The sequence below is a fragment of the Astyanax mexicanus genome, chromosome 12 (assembly GCF_023375975.1).
Source record: "Astyanax mexicanus isolate ESR-SI-001 chromosome 12, AstMex3_surface, whole genome shotgun sequence".
Classification (NCBI taxonomy): Eukaryota; Metazoa; Chordata; class Actinopteri; order Characiformes; family Acestrorhamphidae; genus Astyanax; species Astyanax mexicanus.
In genome coordinates, this window is record NC_064419.1 from 38,024,508 (window position 1) to 38,040,756 (window position 16,249).

The 16,249-nt window shown below is 39.5% G+C and overlaps 1 protein-coding gene across 2 annotated transcripts in view; it reads left to right on the forward strand.

Moving 5' to 3' along the window:
• Positions 1-16,249, forward strand: part of grid2 (glutamate receptor, ionotropic, delta 2) — an 874,963-nt gene that overhangs the window by 499,067 nt on the left and 359,647 nt on the right. The window lies entirely within an intron of this gene.

Consider the following 16,249-nt stretch of genomic DNA (forward strand, 5'->3'; position numbering starts at 1 on the left):
CCAGACAGTCTTTATTAACTGTTTGAAGTATTTGAAACTACGGCTGGGCAATATACAGAGTTTTTAAAAATGTATTTATTTTCATATGAGATAAAAGATAAGACATATGAGATATATCGATATAGACTATGTAGCATTCCAGTTAGCTCCAACAGTTTGCCTTTCTCTTCCAATAAATGCAGCCCAAAAATGTTGAAATGTATATTATATCTCTAAAAAACTAAACAAATTCAAGACATATTTCACATTCAGATAAAAGATACTGTGATATATATCAAATACCACTATTCAGAAAAAAAAAATATATATATATTGTGGCGTGAGGAGGCGGGGGAGTTGGTCCGCCCACGCCAAAACGCTCAGTTCTGCCTGTCCCCAGCTGATCTGCGGTCCGGACTGATTAGCAGATCAGCTGGGACAGGCATATCAACTCAGCCTGAGCTCACTCGGGGGGACGGCACGAGAGACTGCACTGGAGAGCTGAGAGGGCTGAGGCTGCACAGACTCTAAAAAGAAGACTAAACGAATAAACTCTAGAGCCCCACTGGGCCATGTTTATTTAAGTTTGTTTTGGGTGTGGTGGAGGGCATTTTAAAGCCGAAATAAAGGTATGTTCTGAGTTAATTCACTCCTCGTGTCTGTGTGTCTATCTGTGCTTCCTGCTGCCGGGTCACAGTGGTCACGCCCCCATCCCCAGGGGCGCGCCACATTGGTGGAGAATGCAGGCACCGCCCCTTTTGGGCGGGGTCCAATGACCCGGTGGGAAGGAAGCCGCGGAGTGGAGCACGGCGCGGGGTTGTGTTGAGCTCAGGTCATACCTTTGTTTGGCCGCCCGAAGCCACCCCGCAGTTTTTGTTTTGCCTTTTTATAAAAAAAAAAAAAAAAAAAAAAAAATGCCTCGCGGGAGGAAGAGAGGGAAGCCCGCCCCCGGCTACTCACCGCTCTGCTCCGGTGACGCAGGGGATTTCGCCTTCCTCCTACTCGAGGAGGAGCCCGGGCCGAGGGAAATGGCGGCGGGGTTCTCGGAGTGGCTACACCAGCGCCTTGAGGAGGGCCGCGAGGAGCGACGGCAGCGGCAGTGGACGCCTTGCCCCGAACTCGGCTGGTGTGAGTGGTGTCCTCAACCCAGACACCGAGAGGCGGACTGCGCTCACACCGGCCCGGACTTCTGCTGCTGCTGCGTCTTCCCGGAGGAGGAGGACGAGCTCTGCGACTCTCTGCCCGGGCGGAGGCCCGACTCCGCCCTGCCTCTCCTGCGGGACCCGCCGGCGGCCGAGACGGAGTCGTGGAGGAGGGAGAACGGCCACGAGGCCGACCCAGAGCCGCGAGCCACCGCTCAGCCTCCTGCCCTGGGGCTACAGAGAGCCGCCGCTGCTCCCAGCCCGGCCCCGCGAGCCTTCGCTCAGCCGCCTGCCTGGGCGCTACAGAGAGCCACCGCTGCTCCCAGACTGGCCCCGCGAGCCATCGCTCAGCCGCCTGCCTGGGCGCTACAGAGAGCCACCGCTGCTCCCAGCCCGGCCCCGCGAGCCGCCGCTGAGCCTCCTGCCCTGGCGCTACAGAGAGCCACCGCCGCTCCCAGCCCGGCCCCGCGAGCCTTCGCTCAGCCGCCTGCCTGGGCGCTACAGAGAGCCGCCGCTGCTCCCAGCCCGGCCCCGCGAGCCGCCGCTGAACCTCCTGCCCTGGCGCTACAGAGAGCCACCGCCGCTCCCAGCCCGGCCCCACGAGCCGCCGCTCAGCCTCCCGTCCCGGCGTCACGAAGAGCTGCCGCTCCACCCGTTCCGGTGCAACGAGCCGCCGCTCCACCCGTTCCGGTGCCACGAGCCGCCGCTCCACCCGTTCCGGTGCCACGAGCCGCCGCTCCACCCGTTCCGGTGCCACGAGCCGCCGCTCCACCCGTTCCGGTGCCACGAGCCGCCGCTCCACCAGTCCCGGTGCCACGAGCAGCCGCTCCACCCGTCCCGGTGCCACGAGCCGCTGCTGCGCCTGTCACGGCGCCCAAAGCCGCCGCTCCTCCTACCGCGGCGCGAGCCTTTGGCTCAGAGGCTGGGAGGTGGGCTGCCATCTCCCCGGGCCCCTTTCTGGAGAGGGGGGCCCTAGCGAACGAACTGCGTCCCCCGCTCTCCTCACCCTGCCTCTCTTCGTTCGCTCCAGTCACCAGGTCACGCCTCACCTTCGACCCTGGTGGCTGGAAGCTTAGGGGGAGGGACTGTGGCGTGAGGAGGCGGGGGAGTTGGTCCGCCCACGCCAACACGCTCAGTTCTGCCTGTCCCCAGCTGATCTGCGGTCCGGACTGATTAGCAGATCAGCTGGGACAGGCATATCAACTCAGCCTGAGCTCACTCGGGGGGACGGCACGAGAGACTACACTGGAGAGCTGAGAGGGCTGAGGCTGCACAGACTCTAAAAAGAAGACTAAACGAATAAACTCTAGAGCCCCACTGGGCCATGTTTATTTAAGTTTGTTTTGGGTGTGGTGGAGGGCATTTTAAAGCCGAAATAAAGGTATGTTCTGAGTTAATTCACTCCTCGTGTCTGTGTGTCTATCTGCGCTTCCTGCTGCCGGGTCACAGTGGTCACGCCCCCATCCCCAGAGGCGCGCCACAATATATATATATATATATATTCAGCTAAACAATATCAATATATATATATATATATATATATATATATATATATATATATATATATATATATATATATATATATCATATATCACCATTCAGCAAAAAAAAAACTATATATCGTATGTCATATTTATCAAGTATGACAATTCAGCTAAAAAAAAAATTGATATATATCTTATAGCACTACTTAGATAAAAAAAATATCAAGATACATGTCATATATCATAATTTAACAAAGAAAAATCACATTCAACAAAAAAAAATCGAGATTTATTTTTTGTAAATCACCATTCAGCTAAAAAAATATTGAGATATATGTCATATATCACAGGTTAGCAAAAAATAGAGATATATATTGAATATCACCATTTAACAAAAAAAAAAATATCGAGATATTTATCATATATCACCATTCAGCAAAAAAAACAAAACAAAAAAAAAAACGATCGATTCATCTATTCAGATAGAAAAATCTTGTAATATATATCATATACCATATACCACTACACAGATAAAAAAAAAATCAAGATATCTCATATATCATAATTTAACAAAAACAAAATCACAAGCAACAACAAAAAAAAAAATATATATATATATATATATATATATATATATATATATATATATATATATATAATGTATATCATGATTCAGCTAAAAAAATATATTGAGATTTAAATGAAATATCACCAATCAGCTAAAAATTAATTGAGATATAAGTTTTGATCCGTATCGCTCAGCCCTGTTTGCAACTCCAGATCAACCACACTTTTATTAAAGTGTAATTTCTCTAAATTTGTCCACCTACAGTATAACGTGATTAATCTGGTGAAATATGATTTCTGTGTAATCAGAAGTGTTATAAATATGAATATGAATATGAATAGACACAAGAGTCATTATTTTTTGAAAATTATAAGATACCAAAAGGCCCAGTATTCTGATAACGATGTACCCAGAGATGCACTGATGTCTTGGGTGTGTACTTGTTGTATCTTGTCTATGAATGTGTGTTAGTAAGACAGAAAAAGAGAGAGAGAGAGAGAGAGAGAGAGAGAGATAAAAAAGAGAGAGAGAGAGAGAGAGAGAGAAAGAGAAAGAAAAGGCACAGCTGTGCTGAATGAGGAGCTCCATCTCCCCTCTGTGAGTCCCAGTGGAGGCTATGCTCGACTGCAGCAGGATAAGGCCAGGATAAATAAGTGTCCGTCCCTAAAGAGAAACAGATCTGCTTTCAGCAATGTCAGGGGGCCAAGCACCGCTCCGCTCCGCCATAATAAAGCCCCCTGTCTCCCCGCCTTAATCCTGCTGAGAGCCTGACCACTGAAGACTGAAGATGACTCTCTCTGGGCGCTGGTGGAGAGAGTTTCCTGTCCGTAGATGCCCTCTGAACGGAACACTGTGCTCTTAAATGAAATGCGCATGTGGCTAAATTGATTTATTTTTGCGCTGTCTATTATTTTCAGCTTATTTGCGCTGGCAGAAGACTTAGCGAGAATTCCCAGCACTCGTTCTCTGTGGTCCAGGGCTGCCTCCCTCCGCCACCGGCCAGCCACTGCCAATCCACTGATTTATAAACCCGTTCTATTACTTTATGCACTGTAACTGGCGACCTGGGATGTGGCTGATTTGATAGGTTACATTTTCCAAACAGCCAATCTCTTTCCATTCAATCATGCCGATATGGCAAGTTTCTCCCGGGAAATCCGCGCGAATGCATGTTTTTCCTGGGCGGGAGGCGATTAGAATTCATATGAAGAGATGTTCGAGTTGCACCGTGGCCTGCTGCTGATCAGACCAAGCCTGAACATGGCGAGAGGAGAAATGAAGGTGCCAGAGTGGAAGCTCCTTATCAAGATTCATAAGACTTAACTCCTAAGTCTGCAAAATCCTGTTGAAAGCCGGTATTTACCCCCATGCACTTGTCCAAACAAAGTCAGCTAAGTAAAGTCCACAAGGACATCCAGAACATCCACAACTCGAAACAATAGCAGGATTTAGACCAAGAGATTCACTGCTTTAAAGGAGCCATGAATCTAATAAAATCTAACAATAAAGATAATAAAATGATTGTGATATTCATTTTTTCATTTGTACTGATCACTTTTATTTGATACCAAAACTCCAAGATTTAATCCACATTCAAGAAGGACAGGAAGACGGTTCTCTTCATCCGCAGGGTTGCAGTATTTCTCAACAAAGACAAAAGGATTATCAGGCGTGTCATCAGATATACCAGGAAATTACTTTTTCTATTTGTTTTTTTTTTTTTTTTTTTTTTCACATATTGCTTCTGTATTTGCAACCCTCACACGAGAAAACCTTTGGACAGAATAGAATATGCACAATGTCGCTGTCCAATGAAAAACATTTATCTCCATTCTTGTCAATTTTTGTTTACTACACAATTTGAACAGAAAAACTGTCCCTAACACTGTGCCCCTGTAATGAACAGACCAATAGAAACTCTGACCTAAAATGACCTAAAATAAACTCTTTTTACATTGACTTCCATTGAAAGTTTACAAGGTTTTTTCTCTCTCCTGTAAAGCTGTTGTTTTGGAGATAAGTGTTTTTCATTGGACAGCGATGATGAGTAAGAAGATTTAATTGCGGGCTATATACAGAATATAGACCCAACATATTAACCATAAATACATTTTTTCACTATCTAATGAAAATCAAGTATCTCCATTTTTGTTCCACATTAAAGTGTAGCTTATACTACGTCTAATTGTCTTGATGAATGGACCAATGAAAAAAAAATCTTGAAAATGACCACCAAAGACCTTTGTGTGATACTCCTACATCCTTTCATCATCACTTACGTATCGATGCGTTTTCCTTAACTCGACATGCGTCTGACGTTGGCGTGTTGACAATTCAGCGGGTGGTTCATTCGGCGGGAAGCCTTTCCAGGATAAGGATAAAATGATTGAACAGATTCATTTCATCTCCATAGTAGTGCTGCTATTGTGGCAACAGTACTCTAGGTTAGTTTAAATTCACCAAATGAACGTGCTCGTCCTAAAGTTACTGTATCCACGGCTCATTTTTCCTGCTTTTCCGGTTATTTTGAGAGGGTACTGACTGCAGCCTGCAGGAAGGCGGAGTTGGACGTCCATGCGTCCAGCTCCGCCCACTTTGTTAGCGTCATGCCGTCCAGTCCCGCCCATTTTACCAGCATCATGTCTTAGCTCCGCCTCTGAACGGAAGTAAACAATGTACAGGGCAGTTATCGGACTTTAAATATAATGTGCTGCATCGTCCGGCTTAAATACTGTGTATACACTACAAGCTTGCGAGACTGACAAGGCGTGGCGTGGACAGAGTTGGTGGGACTGGACGCGCTAGACGTCCAACTCCGCCTTCTCGCAGGTTGCAGTCAGTAGTAGTTGTTTATTTTTCTTCTTCTGCTGCCGTTGTTGAGGAACGCCTGCTCAGCTTCCTGTAACTGGTCCGAAAGTTCGAACCATGCAGAAAAGCGCTTTCACACTGCAGGCGAACGGGACCATGGTTCAGAAGATCCGGACCGAGACCACCCCACTTGGTCAAACCAAAATCTGGTCCTTTCACACCTGCTACTTTGGTTCGGACCAAACTGAAAAGTCCGAAAGTCCGGACCAAACGAGGCAGGTGTGAAAGCACCCTTAATCTCTTTACTGTAAAGTTGCTGGTGTCGAGATATATGTTGTTCATAGGAAAGCAATGATTTGTCACTATGTATATATATATATATATATATATTGATATCTGCACTTATAGAAAGTGAGTAAAAGTAAGGGAATTTGTGGTTGGTAGATAAATATATATATATATATATATATATATATATATATATATATATATATATATATATATATATATATATATATATATATATTTTTTTTTTTTTTTTTTTTTTTTTTTTTGTAACAAAGCTTCTTGGCAGTAATTCATATATTGTTGGAAGGCCTGTTAATTTATATTTCAAATGGAGCCACATTTGTGTAGAACTTGTATCTGTAGTATAAGCAGTAGAGACAAATTTTCCAAATTGTGCCAGATTTCCTCTGCCAGTACCAAACAGCTTATTTTGCTGTTTCTGTTGGCTGTAACCCTCATACTCAGCTCTACTGCTCATCCCACAAATGCATGTTTCCTAAAAATGTGGCTCCGTTTAAAAGAGAAATCAACAATCTTTCCAATGGTATGAGATTTATTGCCAAAAAGCATTGTTATATCAAAGAAACAATCTACCAAAGACAATTTTCTTATGTTTTGTGCTATCTTTAGTTAAAAAAAATGTTGTTTAAGGCTGTCGTTCCTTCTCACAATATTTAGCAAATGATTACTTTTTAGTTTCAACTTGTACAACTCACTCTTCAATCTTTTTCAAAAATCTCATACAATCTCTTTTTGAGGAAAAAGGTCAAGCAGTCCAGTCTAGTTACCTGTAGTCTCTTGACACGCTCCGCAGTCATGGCTTGTATTATGTGTGCAGCATGTGGTTTTGCATTGTCATGTTAAAAAAATGAATGGATGTTCCTAGAAAAGATCTTGAAGGCAGTATTTGTTGTTATAAGACAGGGATCGGCAATGAAGTTCTGTTTTGGAAATTATGTGTAACAGTATGGAGTGCTACAGACTAGTAGCTCTCCAGCCCAGAGGGTTGTTGAACCCAATTGCAGAACAGCTGATCTCAAAGCAGGTAAACCCAAGAAGAAAGGAAAAAATAAAAAATAAACACACCGCTCCTCATGTGGAATCGAACCAGCGTCATTAGGGTCGCTGTCCAATGCACTATCGCTGCCTCGGCTAGGGGGAAAATAAAACACCCTTATAAGGAGATAGGGAGCACAACATTGGGCGGAAACTAAAGTCACGCCAAGCGCAACAGAGAGAAAGGGGAGGTATGTAAACAAAAGCTCTCCAGAGAAGTATTTTATTTATTTATTTATTTATTTATTTTTTAGAAATGTAAGAAAACAATGGAAACATAAGTATTTATCTATAAATATACAGCAAATCTAACGATAATGGCAAGATCTTGCATTTTAGAATTTATACAGCAATACAACAATAAACACGATAGCACACAGGAAGCTCAGATTCCACATTTTGCTAGACACAAGTCCTCTGGCAGTAGATTTAAACAAGTTAAAAGGGTCATCACATAATTCTCTGAACGGATCATTGGCGAGACCCTCAGTTTCATGGGGTTAATATAGTTTTAGCAGGGTCATTTTCATGATAATGAGTTTTCTCCTGAAATCTCCTCCTTTCTTCTCAGTGCAACGTTTATAGAAAGGGAAACATTACACAGGTAAAAGCTAATGTGACAGAGACCGTTTGATGGCATGCGATTCTACAAGAACAATAGAATCTCACTAAAACTAAATTTCACACCACAGGAATACTAATGAAGAGGATGGGTTTTATCACATTTTACTTCATAAAAAACTATTAAAGAGTCATTTCAGCTTTTTTTGACCTGATTTCTGCTACATCTTTATTGTACCATCGGTTTCCATTAACTTTTTACACAGTACTAAAATGCATGGCTGCATAATGTGACTCTGAAACCACAACCACACTGCTCTCAAACTGGTCTTAACTGGTCTTAGGATGTGACTTACTGGTCTTAGGCTCAGACAGATACTGTATAATACAATGTCGTAGCTAAGCTGCTCTTATGAAGCTTTATCCAGCGCTGTGGTTCTCGGCTCCACCTCACCTGCCACGCATAGTTTTAACTAATCCGTTCCCCAACACACTTAATCTAGCTCATCAGATCACTATCAAGCCCTCGTGAGCTGGATCAGGTGTGCTGAGGGAAAGTAGTGGTACTTGAAACTGGAGCACTGGAGTTGAGGACCAGTGCATTACTGAGTTACACCTTAGAAAAAAGTTACTTGGACTTTTCTTTCAAAAGTATCAAAACATGATTGGGTGGAGCCTGTGAAAACTCTTAAAAAATGTTTTACATTATATGTTACAGATATACAGCTCTAAAAAAAAAATAAAAATAATTAGAGAACATTTCAGTTTCTCTGATTTTGCTATTTATAGGTATACGTTTGAGTAAAATGAACATTGTTGTTTTATTCTATAAACTATAGACAACATTTATCCCAAATTCCAAATAGAAATATTGTCATTTAGAGCATTTATTTGCAGAAAATGAGAAATGGCTCAAATAACAAAAAAGATGCAGAGCTTTCAGACCTTAAATAATGCAAAGAAAACAAGTCCATATTCATGAAGTTTGAGGAGTTCAGAAATCAATATTTGCTGGATTAAACTTTCGTTTTTTAATCACAATTTTCATCTTTTCATCTTGGCATGTTCTCCTCCACCAGTCTTACACACTGCTTTTGGATAACTTTATTCTCTACACTCCTGGTGCAAAAAAAAATCAAGCCGTTCAGCTTTGCTTGATGGCTTGTGATCATCATCCATCTTTCTCTTGATTATATTCCAGAGGTTTTCAATTTGGTAAAATTAGTGCTCTCTTATTTTTTTTTCCCAGAGCTGTGTATAGTACAATAATATTTAGACTATAAGGTGCACTTAAAATGCTTTAATTTTCCCAAAAACTATAAGTGTGCCTTATAATCAGTTGTGCTTTATGTAACATATAGTTATAGATAATATAGCTAATATAGCTAATGCTAATGCTGCTGCACCCAGCCTTATTGCTGGAGAAACTTCACTGAAAACGGAAGAGCTTTTCTCACCCAAATAAACGGTTTTCAGAAGAGAAATCTGCGTTGTTTAACACCTAGCACTCGTTTGACTTTGAAATAATAATTATTATTATTATTTTTTTTTTTAAGAATTACAATTTTGTTTACTAAGGCACTTCCTCCAGCTTCTCCATTAGAGGGGAAACATGGCGACACCCTTGCTCACTTCGATGTAGGCATCCTAACTAGTGTCGCTTAAATGCACTTTGTAATCCAGTGCGCCTTATGTATAAAAAAAGAACAAAAAAATAGACGTTCATTAATACTGCACCTTATACTTTGGAAAGAAAATAAACAAAAGCAAATGAATTCGTATTAAACTATCATGTGCGAGAGTTTATCTGAAGGGAGTGTTTAATGTGTATAGTAAAAAAAAAAAAAATACTGGTGAACGAAGAATGCTTGACGTTTTCACTGTGGAATCACTGGTGGTTCCAGGGATTTCTGTCATTTATCATATATGTGAATTTTACCACTGGGAGACTAATAAAGGAAATATCTTATATCTTATATAGCGTATACCTCTCATATATATATACCGTGTATCTCATAGAGTTTTCATAATTTTCCGTATTATTACTTTATTGTAACCCTAGGATATAATAAAAGTTATGGAGCTACAGTCATGTCAGCATAAGTCATGCCAAGAAAGTGAATTCAGAAGAAGAAGAAAATGTCCCTCAACCCATAAAAGATAAGATAAGACTCACATAGAATTCCTTAACAGCTGCTGTTACTCTACTGTATCTCCACTCCTTTTAAATCTCTTAAATTAGCCAGATTACATTTCACTCTGTGTATTCACCAATGCTTACATGCTCCCTCTGCTGATGTGGATTTCATTTTCCAGCAGGATGTACCCAAACACTAAATGTATCTCACTAGATGCAGAACTCAGTAAAATTCTAATATACCTTATAATGTGCAATACAGCCTTTTTTTTATGTGAAATTGGTGTAAATATTGGTGCAAATACTCACCAGATTTTTTTGATTGTTTGCATTTTTTTATCATTTACCATAGTTGATATTGATTTAGATATTGTTTTCTCTGCTTCTGCATGCTTTGCTATCACTTTGCTGCTGAAACAGACTAATTAAGGATGATCTTATCTTGTCTCTTATCTTATATGTTGTTAGCAAAACACACAGTGTCCAATTGTTAACCTCTGTGGTATTAATTTTATTTTTTGGGATGAAAAATACACTTTTTTTTTTTTGGAAGTTTTTAGTGGTGTCACGATTCTCTAAATCCTCTATTCGATTTTATTTCCGATTTTAGGGTCACGATTCGATTCGATTCTCAATTTTCTTTTTTTTTTTTCAGCAGAGAGGCCTATGCCAGTTTCAGATTAGTCTATGGTCAGTCATTGGTTTGATTCATCAAATTTACAATATCTTATTTCAAAAGGTGGGCTTGATATAAGTGATGCAAAGTGATACAAGTGTTCTGTAATACACCACATTAGACACTAATGGTCAAATTTAAATTATTTATTTAATTAAGATATATATGTAATGCCATCTAGTGGCTTTTTTTGGAAGCAGCAGTGTGCACATAAAATAAATAGTAAAAAAAAAATACAGGAACAGTAATGTGAAAAATAATAGAACAATTATTAAACTGAACTCTATCCTACTATAACAGTTAAACATGAAAAATAAGACTAAGACTTTTTCAGTGCCTGAGAATGACGTTTTTTTCTTTAACAAATATATATTATTAACTTTATCTGAGAGAAAGATGCTCCTTAAGGTACCAAAACTATTAACATATTTGAGGCTAGACAAAACAACTGCTATTTTTATATTTTCAAGTTTTTCTTTAAGAAGATAAGAATGTCCACATTCTCTGGAGAAAGGGCTGCTCTTTGAGCTACAGTGCGCTGTGCCCTTTGCGGGAGGGATCGTCAATCCTTTTTTTGACTTCGATGCTCGAGACCATGACATAATTTCGATCTAAATCGTGACACCCCTAGAAGCTTTGAGTTCATGTGGATATGGCAAACATGTATATTTTAGATCTTGACTTTTGATAACAAATTGATCATTTGAAACAACAGTTGAAACATCTCTATTGAATCTCCGAACATCTCTAATTCTGAGCATGTTAACAGAAAAGTGCATCATGATGATGAAAAACTTTAACATATTGGAAATATATTTACAGATGAAACTCCTCTGTAAACAAAAAGAACCCAGTTAAAAAAAGTTGCCTCAACTTTGGCATTAGACTGCAAAAACCAACATTTATTTTTTCAGACTTATCCAACTCGTTCTCCATTCAGCAGTGAAGCTGAGTGTGATATAATCCAGTATTAATTACAGGTAGAGGACTGCAGGACGTGGTTGAATTAGCGTGCACACGGTCTAAATCTGCAGATTCCGTGCTTAACAAATGAGTGGATGAAACAGATACAGTAAATCAAATTTATTCCCTCCTTCATGGATATAATTAGTGATGATACAGGCGAATGACCCCATTATCCTCTCATCACAGCCAGCTGCCCTGTTTGCCCTGTGGTGCTCTGGAAAGTACAAATGAACGGGTTTCTTTAGAGACGCTGCAGTTTTTCTTTCATTCTGGTGTTTTGGGCCATTTCCAGATTTTACGCTTGTCTGGGCTCAGTGGCTCATATATTTATGTGCACACACACACACACACACACACACACAACACCCTTACTCTCACAAACATACACACTCTATTTCACACACACATGCAAACATGATAAGATTGTAATAACATGGTAATAAACAATATTAATAACGTTTTATAAAAGTAATAATTTCTTGTAGTAACAGTGTTACAACAATGTAATACACAATTTTAATAAATTGAAAACACAGCATTACGTGCATGTAATATTGTTGTAATGACGCAGTAACACATAGTAATAACATTGTAAAGAACATGGTAATGACACAAAGGTGATGCTATTGCATTAACTTAATAATCAGCTCTTAATTTTAATAACATGGTAATAAAACATTAGTAATAGCAAAAGTATAACCGTAGAAAGCAACATTGTAAAAGCATAAGAAAACAGTAGTAAAAACACAACAATTCAAACTATAGAAAGCGACATTGTAATAACATGGCAATAAAACAGTAGTAATTGCACAACAATTATCACCATACAAAGCAACATTGTAATAATGGGGAAATAAAACAGTAATAATAGCATATAAAATATAACCATAGGAAGCAACATTGTAATAACATGGCAATAAAATAGTAATAATAGCACAACAGTTAGAACTAGAGAAAGTAACATTGTAATAACATGGCAATAAAAGAGTAGTAATAGCACAGCAGTTATAACTACAGAAAGTAACATTGTAATAACATGGCAACAAAAGAGTAGTAATAGCACAGCAGTTATAACTACAGAAAGTAACATTGTAATAACATGGCAACAAAAGAGTAGTAATAGCACAGCAGTTATAACTGCAGAAAGTAACATTGTAATAACATGGCAATAAAAGAGTAGTAATAGCACAGCAGTTATAACTACAGAAAGTAACATTGTAATAACATGGTATTAAGAGAGTAGTAATACAACATTTATCACCATAGGAAGCAAGATTGCAATAACGCAGTAATAAAACTGAAGTAATATCACAACAATTATAATCATAAGAAGCAACATTTTAATAACATGGTAATAAAACAGTAGTAATAACACAATTATCACCATAGAAAGCAACATTCTAATAACACAGTAATAAAACAGAAGTAATAACACACCAATTATAAGCATACAAAGCAACATTGTAAAAACATGGCAATAAAACAGTAGTAATAGCACAACAGTTATAACTAGAGAAAGCAACATTTTAATAACATGGTAATAACAGTAGTATTGTAATGCAATAGAAATAACATGCTAACAGATCAATTGTAGTAAGACAGTAATAACACAATAGTAATAACGTAGTATTAACATAAATGCATGTTAGCATTGTAATAACAATAGTAGATAGATAGATAGATAGATAGATAGATAGATAGATAGATACTTAATGATAGATAGTAATGCTAAATAGTAATGCTAGCAGTAGCATTATCTATCTATCTATCTATCTATCTATCTATCTATCTATCTATCTATCTATCTATCTATCTATCTATCTATCTATCTATCTATCCCTTCGTCGTGGTGTTTTGTGCCATTTCCAGATTTTCTGCTTAACTGAGCTCAGTTGCTCATGCACACACACACACACACACACACACACAGCCTGCACACGCACTTGTTCCCTCTCTTGTGGTTTCAGTGCGAGATGTGCTGTGGCAGGCAGGTTTGTTTTTCAGCCCCATTGTTGCCGGCTGGTGTCGGCAGGCAGAGTCAAAGCATTAGACACAGCAGAGAGGCTGCAGTTAGCGCAGGGATTGATGCGCGGCGCACCCGGCTCAGGCTCACTCAATCAGCACACAGCTACGGGCCCTCAGATCCGGCGCTTTGGATTCAGCTCACAGCTCGCAGAGCTGCTCTCAGGGTGTCTCTCAAAGCTTTGCAACGAGCGGCGGCGGCGGAATTTGATTTAGAGCTGTGGCAGTGGCTGCGAGTCGTGTCGGAGGCCCATTAAACATAATCAGTGTCGTCGGACTCGCAGAAGCAGTGCTAGCATGTTTACTTGTGCTTTTCTTCTATATTTATTTATTTGTGTATTTTTGCTTCCTGCTCGTGCCTGTTGGAAGTATTTTGGCAGTGGTTCACGGATTTGGCTTTTTGGCTTACTGTATTGATTAGATGCAGTTCTGTTGGTTTCGCGGTGAAGCTTCCGATGAGGGTGGGCTGAGCTGAAGTTAGTGTCGAAATTTCCCCCCATCTCTCTCTCTCTCTCTCTCTCTCTCTCTCTTCCTCACTGCACAGAGTTTTCACAGAGTTTTCCAATCCAGTCCTCAGAGTCCTCCAGTAAATCACTATTTGCTAGTGTTACAACTCCCAACACACAAATCTACGTTTTACCGCCAGAGTCTGCAGGAGTGAACTTTTTCTCCGCAAGCCACTGAGTTCACACTTTTCCTTTTTTCTGATAAGAGGGTGGACTGAGCTGAAGTTAGTGTTGAGATTTCTGGAATTTAGCCTTAATTTATTTTATTTATTTTTATTTATAATAACTAAAAACAACACAGCTAAATGTTTCTATTTGTCAGTGAGCTGTCCATGTCACGGCCTCGCTCTGTTCCCCTGTGTTTCAGCGTTTCCTAGTGTGTGTCTCAGTAATTTTCTGTCACGTGTCTGTAATTTGTAGCTCCGCCCCTCGTTACCTGTCTCCCCAGGTGTTCATTGTTTCATGTTAGTATATATAGTACCCTTTTGTCTATGTATATCCGTCGGTCTTTGCACCTTCCCCCGTTGTCTGTCACGTCACGTCATTGCTTTCTAATTTACTCGCTCTTGTTTATTGTCGGTCACGTTATTTCTAGTTACGTTTATTTCCTGTTTGTTTCTTTGTTTATTTTGTATATTATTTACGTTTATTTTCCTTGTATATATATCCCCAGCCCTGTTTAGTTATTATCTGTCTAGATTTTGTTCTCGGTTTGTTTCCCTGTTTGTTTATGTTTTCATATTTTCTTGTTTATTCCTTATTTGTTTGTTTGTTTGTTTGTTTGTTTGTTATTTAATAAATATTGTCTTACCCGCTTTTACGTCCACCTCCCGTCTGCTCCTACGTTACAGTCCATATTGTGTCATACACCTTAGTGATTCAGTTACTAAGACCTTCATCACCACACCATCACTATACATTTCGTGGCGACACTGTGGCTTCGTGGTTAGCACGTTCAACTCCCAGCACTGGGGTCTTGGGTTCAAGTTCCTATCTGGATGGAGTTTCCATGTTCTTCCAGTGTCTGCATGGGTTTCCTCTGGTTTCCTCCTTACTCTGGGTAGGTAGATGGCGCTCTTTCCCTACATCACTACAAAGGGTGATGTCGATCAGCACAAGGCGTCTGTGAGCTGATGTATCAGAACCGAGTCGCTGCGCTTTCCTCCGAGCACACTGTGATGCTACTCAGCAATCCTGCATCAGCAACAGTGGGAAAAGACTTCACATGTATTGGAGGAAGCATGTGCTGGTCTTTACCCTCCTGGTGTTGGGGCATCACTAGTGATAGGGGGAGTCCTAGTGAGTAGGTTGGGTAATTGACCTTGTGAATTAGGGAGAAAATGGGACAAAAATAAATAAATTAATAAATAAATAAATAAATAAATAAAACAGGTGAATAGTATTTTTATTTGGTACAAAACAAGTTTCCACCAAAGAGTCTTTAAGGAGCAAAGATGAGCAGCTAGTCTTTATTATATCAATAAATGTGTGAGAAAATGATTGAAAACATATTACTGATGTTCCTCAAATAAAGATTGGAGAGATTTGCATATTCTCCCTCTGCTGTGCATAACATCATTATTCCATTCAAGAAATCAGGAGGAATATTAGTATAGTAATATTAGTATTATATTAGATTATAAGTATATAAAAGACATTTAAGAAATCAGGAGGAATATTAGTATAATAGTAATATTAGTATAATATTAGATTATAAGTATATAAAAGACATTTAAGAAATCAGGAGGAATATTAGTATAATAGTAATATTAGTATAATATTAGATTATAAGTATATAAAAGACATTTAAGAAATCAGGAGGAATATTAGTATAATAGTAATATTAGTATAATATTAGATTATAAGTATATAAAAGACATTTAAGAAATCAGGAGGAATATTAGTATAATAGTAATATTAGTATAATATTAGATTATAAGTATATAAAAGACATTCAAGAAATCAGGAGGAATATTAGTATAGTAATATTAGTATTATATTAGATAATAAGTATATAAAAGACATTTAAGAAATTTTGAATTTGAATTTATTTAAA